Raw genomic sequence first — 14,218 nt, 5'->3', positions numbered from 1 at the left:
AGCTCGATGATGTTTAAAATCGGTGGACAGAATATCTAAACTGGGCCTGAACCGTCCCTAGGAAAGTGAAAGGAATTTCAACATTATGTTATGAGACAATAGTGGTCTCTTATCTGCTTGGGCTTTAGAAAGGGCTTTGGAAGATCCTTTTGACTATTGATTTTACTCTGGCAACTGGAGCACAAAGGCCTCGTCCTTCTGCCAGGGAATAGCATGAAACAATAGTGGCTGTTTGTTCTAATGAGTTATTTTAATGATCGTAACTCTATCTCCCCATTTTCCCTCCCCAAGCACGAATGACTTCAGGTGGTATGGCAGACCTCACGTATGCCACTGCTTTCCAAAGTCAACAATGCAGCCTAAACTACTCATACTACAAGATTCAGACTGTCTTTAGGTATGAATGTCTGTGGAGGTTCTGTGTGTGGTCATATTTTTTTTCTAAAAAGCTTCTCATTCAGTGGCTACTGAACTTTGTTGATAAGTCACACTGGAAAGGGAAGCTGGCATGCAAGTGGTAGCATCTTGCAGGCAACATTGTGACATTTACTTTTCCCTCACAGCACTCATAAAAATCCCAAGATTAAATTTGGTTTGCCTTTTATTTCTTCTGACACCCTATGCTGGCTTTTCCTTGCAAAGACTTGTTATGAGCACGTTGGACGTGGGAATGGGTTGCTAACAGATGAAGTAAAAATACTTCCATCATTCTTTCTACCCCCTCGGAGAAGTTAGATGAAAATACTTGCAGGCCTGAGCTCAAATCTATATAGTCTGTCAACTGGTGTGCTTTCCTTTCCGTTTTAAATGCATCCAAAACAGACGGGCAAACTCAAATTTTGGGTTACTTCAGAAGAAAGTCAATACATATTTTAGTTTTCAACAAGAGACCTACAATGTGTTCAACATTGTCTTGCTAATTTCACACCATTGTAGAGAAATGTTTGTTTGTGCGCGCTAATGTTCAGTATAGACAGAAACACAGCATGCATGGAACTGGTTCCACAGGAGTCATTAAAAGGCATGCTGAGAACATGTGCTAAGAATAAGGCATGATTCTTTGTGCCTATTCTCTGGCAAAACTCATTATGGGAAGTGATTTCAAAGTCATAAGTGATGATATGTTCATTCCTCTTGGAAGAAAGGGTGAAATAGCAAGTGTTTTTCTTTTCCTCATCTTGCACAACTGCCGCTTTGGCTGGGATGGCAGGAAGACACACTAGAAGCAGGCAAGGATGATAAGAGAATGGAATCAGAACAGAACTTCATGACTGACCACTTAAATCTCAAATGACCCCATAATATATCCTGTTTACATTATAAAATAAATAACTTTTCCATTGCAACATGATATGGTGGAAAAGGGACTTGGAGTCAGAAAACATTTGCTGAAATCTTGGTTCTGCCACTTCGTCTGTGATTTTGAGCAAGTCCCCATTCCTTTGAGTTTCTGTTTCCTCTGTTGGAAAACGGGCATAATACTAACTAACACCTACCTCAAGTGATGTAAAGATTAGATGTACTGAGGTGAATGAAAGTACCTAGTACAGTGCTTGGCACCCAACAGGTGATTTATAAATTAAAAAATAATAATAAAATGAACGCTCTCAGGTTAAGGAGTTAAGTACCCAGTGTCATGTCATGTGACTTGAACCACTCCGGAGTATGCTAAGCTATGAGCTTTGGTTTGATATATTTTGGGTGTTGCTAGAGCTATTGCCTCTCTAGCCAGACTTTCTTCAGCCTGCAACTACAATTTCCTGCTAAGCTTTAGTGTTTTGCATAAACACTATCCTTTCTATATAATCTTTGCCCACTGTTAGAAGAACATGCATTGAGATCAATGGTTACCAACTTTAGGGGTACATATTTAAAATTATCTGGGCCACCACAGATGCCAAAGCCCTACTGCATCGATTCTTATTCAACTTATATAGGGGGGATCCCAGGTGCTGGCATTTTTAAAAACCCAAAGTAATTCTATTCTGCAGCAAAGTCAAGAACCACTGATTTGCAGGGGTTCCCTTGCTCTCCTCTCCCCCAAAGAAATAGTAATCAGAGGTTGTCTGAAGCCAAGTACAACCTCCTGTTTATTTCTTCTCACTGCAGGACTTCGCTCAGTGCCTGGCATATGGTAAATGCTCTATAAATTCCTCTTAAATGAACGAATGATTGAGTGAGTGAATTGCCAGTGGTACACACTTATAAAGTTGCTGGCTGGTATTAGTGAGTGATAAAGTGGCAAGAGCATTGATTTTGGAGTCAGAGAACGTGGATTTTTGTTCTGATTCAGTCACAAGTTGGATAGGTTTTCATGGTGTAATCATTTATTCACTCCGAGCCTCAGTTTCCCCATGTGTAAAATGAGAAGAGAAGAGTAGACAATGCCTAAGGGCCTTTATAGTCCTAACATTGTGATTCTATGAGTATATGAAAACCCATGGCACTAATAGCTGTATTTCTGCCACCCTCATAAAATGACACGTACATGGGGAAAGGGAGTTTAATGAATCTTGTAAAAAGCACTTTCTGGAACTAGAGAAGCTATTTTCATAATGGGGAGGATTTAATGGACTTAGTAGCTTGTAAAGAAGCAATTTAGCAGCTTCTGTCCATTTGGAGCTGTTGCCCAGGCTAAGCAAAAAGAAGGGTGAGGGGAACTAGTAATCCTTGAGCACCCACCTTCTTTCAGAAATTGAGCATGGGCAAAGCACTTAGAAAGGCATCCTGCAAGTAGAAAGGACACAATAAGTATTGAGAAAACACAAGTGTTTTATCAACAACAAAAGAAAATCTGAATAAAATCCCAAGAGTTCAGTAGTTTATCTCTATATTCCACTTGAAGAAACTGAAGCGTAGATTTGCCCAAGTTGACATAGCCAGTAAATGGCAAACCTGGGATTTCATCCAGTATACCTGATTGCAGAGTCAGTTTTCTTGTCTCTAATCCTCATTGCTTTATTGGGATTCCTAACATGGCTAGAGCTGCTTGCAAACTCCTTACCACTGTTCGTGCTTTGCTCACTCCAGTAGCCTATGCTGAATCTTTGCTCACTCCAGCAGCCTACCCTGGGTGCTCACAGGTTTGGTTTGGCTGCTGCTCCTCAGTCTTTCCCTCCTCCCTCCTTTTCCAAGTGTCCTTTACCTTGAGAGAGTGACAGTGTTGCTGCTTTTGTAGATGTAGCTGGATTCAGATATGCACCTCTAGCATTTGGCACAGGGAAACCCCCTAACAGGCACACTGTTTCCTTATGCATCAAACCATAAGGGTCTTTGGAAAGAAGAAGCTTGTTTTGGAAAACTTAACTCTGTATCCTCCACAACACCTAGTTCACAGAGGGTGCACAGTATGTTTGGGTAAGGCTTGAGCATGTGATTTGAAAAGATTCCCCCGTGATATTAAAATCCTTCCCTGGTTAAGACCCTCAGATTCTAGCTCAAAATCCTTACTATATTGTTGGGGAAACAGAACCAAACTTGCCCAAGGTTGCACCAGAAGCATTCTGATCCAGGTCCTGTTATTCCAACTTTCCAGCCTGCCAGACCAAAGAGGACTTAGGTGCTGGGAGTACTCACACTGTTCTACCAGGTATTTCAAGGTCAGCATCACAGCTGAGTTGACTTTAGGAGACATTCTGCTGCCCTACGACCCTGTGCTCCTTTCCAAGATGTCATTTTGGGGCAATAAGAAAAGCTCTCTCACAAGGAGGCAAAATATTATGATGGTTAAGAATGTGGAATCTGAAGATACATTGATGGGTCTTAAATTCTGGCTTCATCACCTCCTAGGTATATATATAATGGTAGGAAAATATCTTAATCTCTCTGATCCTCAGTCAAAATGGCCATAAAATGGGTATATTAATGATGTTGTGACAATTAAATGAGATCATGCATATAAAGTTCTTTTGAACAATGCCTGACAGTATTAAGTATTCAGTTAATCATAACTATTATTATCACCTTTCAAATTCCACTGAGCCTTTATCTCACGCTCCTCAATTTCCTGAAAAGGTTGTTTACCCCATTCCCAGCTCTTCTGTCTGTGAAAACATGTAGGTCTGACTGTACAAGAAATTCAAAGCAGCAGAGCTCTGTTTCTCAGGGAGTACAATCTCCAACTCCACTCAATCTTGGTCAGAATCTTAGTTGAAAATAACAACTCCTTTAATAGGAAAACTGCTTGGAGTAGACATGTTCCATCTGCTCTTTCAATGCTCTGACACTCATCCCTGGATTCAGTCATGTCAGCTGAGAGCTAGGTACATAGAAGTAATTATAATTTCCCAAATTATGCTTTGGTATAATGCTACATGTTGGCCTGGATTATGGGACATGTAAAGCAATAGCCCAATGAAGCTCGCTGTTACACATAGAGATAGTGATAGGGAATGTAGTCATTAGATGATCACTACTACTATTTATGCGAATGCCAGAAAAATTCCTGGCAGATCTCTCAACCAAGAATCATTATACTTCCATTGTATGATGGATGTTTCTACTTTGTGGACCCTGTGGCTTTTACAGCACACAGATTCTCTCTTTTCCTAATGGCTGCTATGCCCTTGAAGACAGTTTCGTGGTCATCTTTAGCAGATGTGTAGAATATCATGTCTTTCAATTTTAGTTCAGCCCTAGATCACTTTGTGCACATTTTTGCTATCATCTTTCATTTCTTCTCTTGATTTAGGCTACCGAATTATATTTTATGCATTTGTGCTACTTTTCTGATAATTAGTACCACAGATGTAAGAGAGGAAGGTTGGAAGGGGAAAGGAATAAAGATAAAAAAAAAAATCACAAGGAAGGCTTTCTCAATCATTAAAAACAGAGCTCAGTGATATTACATGCATCAGGATTAACCCCCAAGTTCAACTTCCACAATACAAAGATGAATTTTCAAAATGCTCAAATAGGCATTATGTTCTAAAAGTCAAGAGCAATTCAGATGTGGTCTCTCTCTCTCTCTCTCTAAGCCCAACTCTGCAAGGAAAATCATTACCCTCCCCGCTGCGTGAGAAATGACATCCAGGGGTGAAAATCTCCCTGGCAATGTGTGACATGGCTCCTAGGGATGAGCCTGGCCCTGGCACCATGGGATTGATAATGCATTCCTGACAAAAAGGGGAAAAAGAAATGTAACAAAATGAGTTGTCAGTGGTTGAGAGAGTTCAAATGGAGTTGAGAGGATATTCTGCAGGTTACTCTTATGCAAGCTTCAGCTAGATATTGCTAATTACTATGGCTTGTCAAACCCCAATCAACATCATTCTTATTAACCCTAAGAACACCCAGGGCTCTATCTGAGATTCTATTCTGTCCAGAAACTTACAACTTCAAGATGGTTCCTTAAACCCAGAGGAGCCAAACTCTCCAAGAACATCAGCTAGTTCTATCCCCCTATCCTATATTGTTGACACGCTTTTTCAACATGAAAAAGTTAGAATGGACATAGTCCAAATAATCCTAAATACTGGAAGAAGGATCAAAGGAGAAGGAGGAGTTATAACAGAGAAGATAGGATTTAACAAACAAGTACGGTTGCTGAATCATTATATTGATATTTCTTTTAGTCTCCAATGTCTTGGGACAGTTCGAAGGTAAAACCTGAAATTGTAGAACTATAACCCATACCAAACTCTGAAATCTGTTCTATGACTACTTGTTACAATGTACTTTGAAATTTATTGCTTTTCTGTATATATGTTATATTTCACAATAAAAAAATATATGTTTTTAAAAAAGTCAAAAGCAATATGCAAGCATTAGGCACCCATTGTGTCACTTCAGACTCATAGTACTGATTCAGTTCACAGTGTGTTTTCCTTCCTAGATAGTGAGGCCCTTTGAAGACCAAAAAGTGAGAGCTGTCTACTTTTGAGACGATTCTCTTTTCCTGTGGCTGGAGCTTTCTGTGCTTTCCAGTTTCTGTGATGAATGGAGGTTTGAGGAGGAGATAGCAACTGAGCACAACCCACATTTCATTGCATTTTATTTGTTTAATATTGCTTACGCTCAGAGCTATTTTGAAAATCAGAAGCATGACGTGTCTTCCCAAATCAATAGTTTAATATCTTCGTTCCAGATACTATTACCATTAATCTCTGTCTGCTTATAAAGCTATGGGTCATGCTTGATGTAGCAAGTAAATAAGCATGCTTTTTCATTTGTTTGGGCTCAGAAAGATAAACATATTTTTAGATGTGCTTTATTTTAAGGAGATGAATATCATCGTCAGCCACTTATATAAATCTTTTGCGCTTAGAAAGATAATTGTCATGTCATGCTTTAGTAGTAGTAAATGAAGGGGTGCATGGGTAGTTCAGTGATGGAATTCTTGTCAGCCATGTGGGAGACCTGGGTTCGATTCCTGGCCCATGCACCAAAAAAAAAAAAAAAAAAAAAAATGAGTGAATGAAAAACACTTGTCACTGACTTTAGGATGTGTTCACTACATGCTGAATAAGACAAATTTAAATTTAAAATTTAAATAGATTGGCTATAGACCTGTATTTCAATTCGTTTAGTCTTCACCTTTAAGATTTTCCTCTGTATAATAGAAATTTAGCTTTTTTTCTTTTGCATGGGCAGGCACCAGGAATCGAAACCAAATTTAACTTTTTAATGGAATTCTCTAGGCTATGCTTCAGAACTTATGATATGGAGTGAATTTTGTAAATGTTCATAAATGTTAACCATTAATTTCCTTATCACCATGATAATCTTCAATTTAGCAACCCAGCAAGTAAATTGCTTCTTTAAAAGCTAGGTGCATGAAATCATATTCATTACAAAAATGACTCATCTCATTTCAGGAAGTGATTTTTATAACATTCATCAAACTCTTTCCCAGAGTATAGGTAATTTTAGGAGGAAGTAGCAAAATTGTTAGAGCAGGAAGGTGTCTTAGATATCATTTAGCCTAACCTCATCTTTTTAAAGAGAAAGAGTGAGAGAGCAAGAAAGGGGGAAGTGTTTGCCTAAAATTGCCCAGCTTAAGAGGAAAAAGCACTGTGTGTGTGTGTGTGTGTGTGTGTGTGTAGGGAGAGGAAGAGAGAAAGATTAAACTATCATTTCCTTATATACTCAGTGACAGCCCTTTCATCTGAGCAGCTAGTGATTTGGTAACTTAATAATTCAAGGAAATGCATCCAGATCTATTTGGCTGTAACCAAAGTCAGCAGCTATTGTAAAGGTGTGATAATGCCTTTATGTTACTCGAATTTGTTTTCACATAAATATCCGCATGGATTTGGAATGATTTAAATTAATGTATGGGTTGCAATTAAAATAATGGGAAACCCAAAGGTCTATGAGGGTCAAGGGAGAAAAGATCCAAAGGAAAACCCTCACTGAAAACATTTGCTTTTTCAGACATTTATCTGTAATAGGATAGAATTTATATCACCCTAAGTGTTTGCATTATTTAGTATGGTAAAATGCCTTAATGACCCAAACCAGCAATTAATCTTCTTAAGAACAAAATAACCATTTGAAATTTGCTTTTATTAGCAAGAACATTCCATCTGTGCGTTCTTTGTCTCTAATAATTCATCACAACCTAGTGTTGCAGAGCAATTCTGAATTGCATGAATTGCTTGTGAGAGGGAGTTTAAGATCTTTTAGCTGGCTGGCACATTCCATTCACATCTGCTCTTTCTCGCTGAGCCATCAGCAGGGCTGAGCAAATGCTTAAGAAGAACCCTGCAGGCCCTGGGCAGACTGAGGTATGGCATGGATAAGTAAAAAATGAGTAAACAAGAAGGAGAGTGGCTTTGGCTTTGAAAGGAGAGAAAGAAATATATAAGTGAAGAGACAAAAAGAAAGAGGGGGTTAAGAAAGGGCATCATATGCCAGGCCATGATATAACTACAACAAGTGAAACCCCTTGGACTGGTTTACTATGAAATTTTTATTTTTTGCATTTCCAGAAAATTTTTAAAGAAAAATGAATGTCATGTTTTAAGATAAAAGTTGTTTTACAAATATGAAATATCCATTTTTAATACTATTAAAGCAGCACATTCACCCATAATATACCCAAACACCCTGGATTTCATGCATCTTTCTAAGGTGAATTTCCACATGATTGTGGAATTTAGATCATCAGAAGTATGAAGATTTTAGTTAAACTGTGGACTTTAATTAATAATACAATTATAAAAATGTGCCATCATCAGCAGTAAAAAATGTTCAACACCAATGCAAGGTGTTGGTGGTGGGATAGTATATGAGAATCCTATATTTCATGCATGAATATTCTGTATACCCATAACTTCTCTAATGAAAAAAAAAGAAGTATGATGTTTTTAAGTGTATTGGTGTTTTAAGAGAGGATCTGTGCTGTTAGGATTTTCTAACTTTTAAACTAGTGACAATTGCTTTAGCAAAAAAATATTATCAACCTCAAGTAGCCAAGCAAAGTCCTTAAATGGGTGTTGCATTCTCACTTTCCAACAAATACCAATTATGTCAGGTGGCTTTTCCTGTCACTTTTGTTATTTGCTCAGAAAGATGAATTGTCATGAATAGGCCCTTGATGCCATCAAGGAAACCTTTCTCTAGCACTCAATTTTGGCAACCTTATTTTGGATGGTACCCTGGAATCATCTGGTCTTGATTCAGAAATCGGCCACTATAGCACCACCAGGACTTATGGCCTTCACATCTGTTTTCTTGAGTCCTCCATGGTCCCCTTTAAGAAGTCATGAATCTTAAAGGACATCTCTATACTCACAGTCACAAACATGACCTCATTGTCACTTCTTGAGCTCTCCTTGTATAATGTGTTCTTCCTCCCTGGAGGATAGTAATTAAAATGAGATTACTAGAGCCCTCCTCAAGTTAGACCTTTCTCAATTGACATGTTCCTTATATTTACATGTTCTCTCAGGTTAGAGACTTTCTTTGTTGAGGGGATGCGGCATTATTGCATGAGGTGGGTGGAGTGGAAGCTTTCCCAAAACCAGGAACAGCATGGCTCTTAGTCATCTGGTATTTGATTGCTTAATGGATTTCAATGGATGACATTTAACCTTTGGGAATAGATGTTCCTCTGCTATGTATCTGACTGTAGAAGGCATTAGTCATTGTCCCTGATTTGGTGCGTCAGCCCCTTGAAATCTTGCCTCTGAAGAAAAAGTCAATTTGCTTGCATCTTTTCTGATGTGATGGATCATGCAGAGATGACAGCCTTGATACTAGATCTATCCATTGCTGAGCTGCCATGGCACATGGGTCAGAGCCAGTCCCACTCAGGGACATGATGGGGTTGCAGCAGCTGGGTACCTGGAGAGTGTCCATTTATCGGTCCTGTCATTTGATCATTTCCTATTTTCTCAGCCCTGTATGAAATTCTTGCATTTTTTAATGAAAAATCCCGTAAGCACAGAAGGATAGAAGTGTTATTAAGCTAATAAAACAGATCTCCATTGAAACTAACTGGGAAATAGAGAAATTAACATAAGAAATATATGACTAATTAATTCCTGGCTTGACATAGTTAAGGGTTTTTTAGATTAGACACAGCAAAAAAAGGGAGGTATCTGTTTTTTTAATAATATAATAAGCTTACATACCAATAGGCACTTTAAACAAACATGACAGAATGAGGGCATTATGATTTAGATACTTTGAGCATAATTGGAATGATAAATTTAGTAGACTTAAAAAAAATGGCCTGAAGATCTCACAGTGAGTGTCAGATGGAAGAGACAAGAGGGGGGCACCTGACTTAAGGGAAGCAAAAGCAACAAAACTGTACCCAATAAATATTTCTAATGCTTTCCCTTAAGAGACTGTTCCTCATTTTCCTGCACAGGGGGAAGTCTTTTGAATTTCACTTCACCATAATGGCAAAAGGGTCCACAGTTTTTGAGGTACCCTGCAAATTTAAATCAGGAGACTAAAGTATTGAAACCAGTTTTCTATCGACTTATTTCCATTATGGCTTAGAATTCTGTGCGTTTGTATGAAAGCAGAGCTGGGTGCTCTGTGTTATGGTCATTGAAGTGACTGCCCTATATAAACACTAGTTTTAATTTGGGCACAAGAGGGGCCAGATATTTGAGTGCCAAATCCAGGCACTTGGAGAAGTGGTATGCATTCCTTCATGTCACTAGAGATATTGTTTCAAGGATTAAAGCAAAATTGTGGTATTCCAATTGATCTGACGAATAAGATATGACTTTGAAGAGTATCTAGCATCCCTACAAGGCAACTCTGGGTTGCCACTCAATCAGTTTTGGAGAATAACCCCAAATCGTGTGTTTTGTATGTCTTGGTACTGGTATCCTTCTTCCTAAAGAATAGATGCGGCCCAGTAGAGCTGATTGAAAATAAATCTCTTATTTACAGATTCTAAAACTCAGATCAGTTTTTACCATAGGAAAAAAAATCACAGACTAGTGAGAAAATATTTGGCAAAAAAGGCAAAAAGGGCTAACAGTGTTAGCTCTGTTCCCCATATATTGAAGCAGTTACGGGCCTTCAACAATTATCAGTGAAATGAGCCCTTGTTTCTTTCTCAGACTCCGGACCTTGGCATGCCTTTTTCATCCTTCACTGGGTGTTTAATGTTCAACAGAGTCAAGAAGATATTGGAGCTGAGGATTATACATCACAACATAATTCAAGCCCTCCTTTTGCATATCACAAAATAAGTATTTGATTAAATGACTTGCCTACTTGTACAAGTTACTACTTGTCATGTAGCTAGTTAGTGGTAGAATCTCTTTTCACCATATCATGATTAATCAAATCGTGCTAAGAGTACCATATGACATATGCAACCTCATTTTTCTCAAAATCCACCCATAAGGGGTGTTTTCTAGTGGAAAGTAAATTTACAAGGCTCTAGGGAAGCTCTTTGCTGTATGTTTTGTATATATGTTTCTTCTCGAGGTTTAAAACAAGTTAGTAATGCATAAAACTGTCTGCAAAAATGTGAAAGCATACAGAAAGATCTAAAGTAAGTGCTTATTCCACCCCTAAAATTTAAGCACGTAACCATCTTAGTCTATCTTTTCTGTAAGTTAATATGAATATACCAAACTGAATGTGTGCTAAAAATCATACTTATTTTGTTGAAATTAGTTTCAAAACAGTATGAAAAGGACCCAGTTCTCCCCAGCTCAGGAAATGGAAACTCCATTATGCCAGTTGATCATGTAAAAAATTTAGAAAACATTCTTAACCCCAGTTTTTCCTTCTTAACCTAATCTAGTCAGGGTAGAAATTCTATCGGCTTTAACTTGCAAATATTTTAAAAATCAGATACTTTCTTAGTACACTACTACCCTAGATTATCACAATGTCCTCCTAATAATCTCTGCTTACATATGGCTCTGCTTCAGTCTGATCCCAATGCTGCAGCCCATAGATCATAGCTTTTGTCCAAGGCACAGTCGGACCAAACTCACAGTGGATCAGTTGAAAATCCTCTTAGATACTTTCAATGAAAACACTTACCCGGGTTATGCTACCAAACAAAAACTTGCTTTAGAAATTAACTCTGAAGAGTCTAGAATCCAGATTTGGTTTCAGAATCGAAGAGCTAGACACTCATTCCAGAGAGCCTGAGCAGGCCTTAGGACAAAGCCAAGCCCACAGGCAAGATCCCTCTGCAGAGATTCAAGTTAGAGAAGCCAGATGGCACCATACCTCCTGTACCTTTTCCTAAGGATGCACTCTCATCAAGGCATTCAAGAAAAAACCCTTACACTGGGATTGATTCCAGAGAACAACTTGCTAAAAGAATTGGGGTTTCAGAGTCAAGAGTCCAAATTTGGTTTCAAAACCAAAGATTTAGATTCCATATCCAGAGAAAAAGAGAACCTGAGGGGATCTTAGAACAAATACAAGACAAGGCACAAGGTCTCTGAGAAGAGAGAATTCAAGGCACAGAAGCTACACAAAATATCACCAACCTCACCGGCAACTTGTTTATTTCTCTGGAACCAGAATGAGGGGGCCTAAAAACAAATTCAGTATATCTTATATCATCATCCTGAGCCCCAAATCTTTTGCACTCTTCCTGGGAATGCACTCTTCCTCTGAGACTGCAAGTTGAGCATTCTGGAATTGTTAGCAAGACTTCAGGAGGCAGAGACAGGTCCAAGAGAGACTCCACAGCGTTACTCACCCAGCCTGGGTCTAGAGTTCAGCAGAGATTTAGGACAGTGTAAATAAAGCAAATACATATCATTTTTAATCATCACAGTAATAATTGATTCAGGCAAAAATCATCAGTGGATGTAACACTCTCAAAGTGAATGTTTTATGAAGAACAAGCCATGTATTGTCTCAAAGAATCTACCCACAGATTACTTATTAATGACAAAAGGAAAATTGGAAAATTTGTATTGGAGAAACCTGACAGATTCCACCTTAACCAAGTGCTCAAAATTTATCAACAATAACATATGGACTGATGCCGAGTTGCCTCCTGTTATGAAGCATCTAAGAAACACACAACATCCCTTCTGTGATATTACTGCCAAAAGTGCTTAATTTAATCATAAGGAAACACCAGACAAGCAAAACTGAGCGACATTCTTCAAAGTAACAGACCTGTATCTTTCAACAATGGATTAAATAATTGTGATAAAGATGGAGAGATCATATGCTAACTTAGGAAGTCTCCTGAAGAGTTATCTTCTATATGTAGAATGTGCTACTATGTATGTGGAGAATGGACACAAGTTCAGAGACCTGTTTATGCCTACAATTTCTCTCCAAAGGTGTTTGAGAAACTGGTAACATTAGTTATCTGTTTTTTTATAAATGGAATTTTATTGAGATAAATTCACACATCATACAATCCATCCAAAGTATACAATCAATGATTCATATAGTCGTGCATTTATCACCATGACCATTTTTAGAACATTAGCATTACTCCAGACAAAGAAATAAAAAGAAAAAAGAAAACCTTACCCCTCCGCTTCCTTTACTGACCACTAGTATTGCACTGTACACAACTGTAAGACTTAAATAGAGTTAACTAAGACAGTGTTAGTTAACAGAACAAAACATCCAGAACTAGATCCATACAAACATGGGCAACTGACTTTTTTTCCCCGTATAGTTATACAATCATTATCAAAGATCAGGGCTACTGGATTACAGTTCAACAACTTCAGGTAATTCCTTCTGGCTATTCTAAAAAACTAGACATTAAAAAAAAATCTATATAATGAGGCAGTAGTCACAGTTGTTCGTTAAAACCAAATTTTTTTCTCAGTTATACCTCCTCCATTTTACACAAGTTACCTCTCGGGAAGAGAGGTGGAAAATTGAAGATAGAACTGTTTTTGCACTTTCATCTTTTGTACACTGTTGTAGTACCAAATGTACAACCCAAAATTTCTCACTTTAACCACTTTCAAGTGTACAGTTCAGTGGCATTAATTCTATTCACAATATTGTGCTGCCATCACTAGCATCTATACCTCAACTTTTTTATAACCTCAAATAGAAACTCTGTACCCATTAAGCAATAACTACTCCTTTACCACACCTACCACCCCCTCCTCACCACCATGGTTGCTGGTTACCTGTTATCTAGCTGCCTCTATGAAATTTGCTTATTATATGCATTTCACATAAATGAGATCATACAGTAAAAAAAAAAAACAGTATGAAAAGGAAGACTTCTTCAATTTATAAATAAGAGACATGTCAAAAGAACTTTGGGAACCCAAAAGATAAGTTGAGACCAATTATAATCTATTTTAAATGAATCTTTGGTTTACTTTTAAACATTAGTTAAGTAACATGTTTATTGTGGAAAAATGGATAATACAGACTATCAATAATGGAGTAAGATCACCCTTAATTCTACAAGCCAGAGATAATATTCTTTTGGATGTCTCCTTCTATAGGTCTCTATCTGTATCTTTCTGTGGATGCACTAATACATGTAGTGAGGTAGGAAAGTATTACTTTAAGTATTATTAGAGCTAGTTCCTTTAAGAAAGGGACTGTATTTGTTTAGCTAAAGCCTTGATAAGTACTTGCTGATAAGAAAAATGAGTCCTCATGCATGTGACTGGACGAAGGAAATGAAATAAAACAAACATTCCTGGAACAAAAAAAGAAAGGACAGGTAGAGAGGAGGAAATGAGAGCTGAGCAGCCTGGCAGGAGGATGGTGCTGTGAGGAAAGATGACTATGAGGAATTCCCTGTGATGGGATAGCCAGAGAAAGTTAAAGAACA

The 14,218-nt window shown here is 38.0% G+C and overlaps 1 pseudogene; it reads left to right on the top strand.

Moving 5' to 3' along the window:
• The first annotated feature begins 11,364 nt into the window (after positions 1-11,364).
• On the top strand, positions 11,365-11,882 carry LOC143671681 (double homeobox protein A-like; annotated as a pseudogene).
• The last annotated feature ends 2,336 nt before the right edge of the window (positions 11,883-14,218 follow it).

The sequence above is a fragment of the Tamandua tetradactyla genome, chromosome X (genome assembly GCF_023851605.1).
Source record: "Tamandua tetradactyla isolate mTamTet1 chromosome X, mTamTet1.pri, whole genome shotgun sequence".
Taxonomy (NCBI): domain Eukaryota; kingdom Metazoa; phylum Chordata; class Mammalia; order Pilosa; family Myrmecophagidae; genus Tamandua; species Tamandua tetradactyla.
Note: the sequence above shows the minus strand (reverse complement) of the source record. Positions and strands in the feature narration are given on the sequence as shown.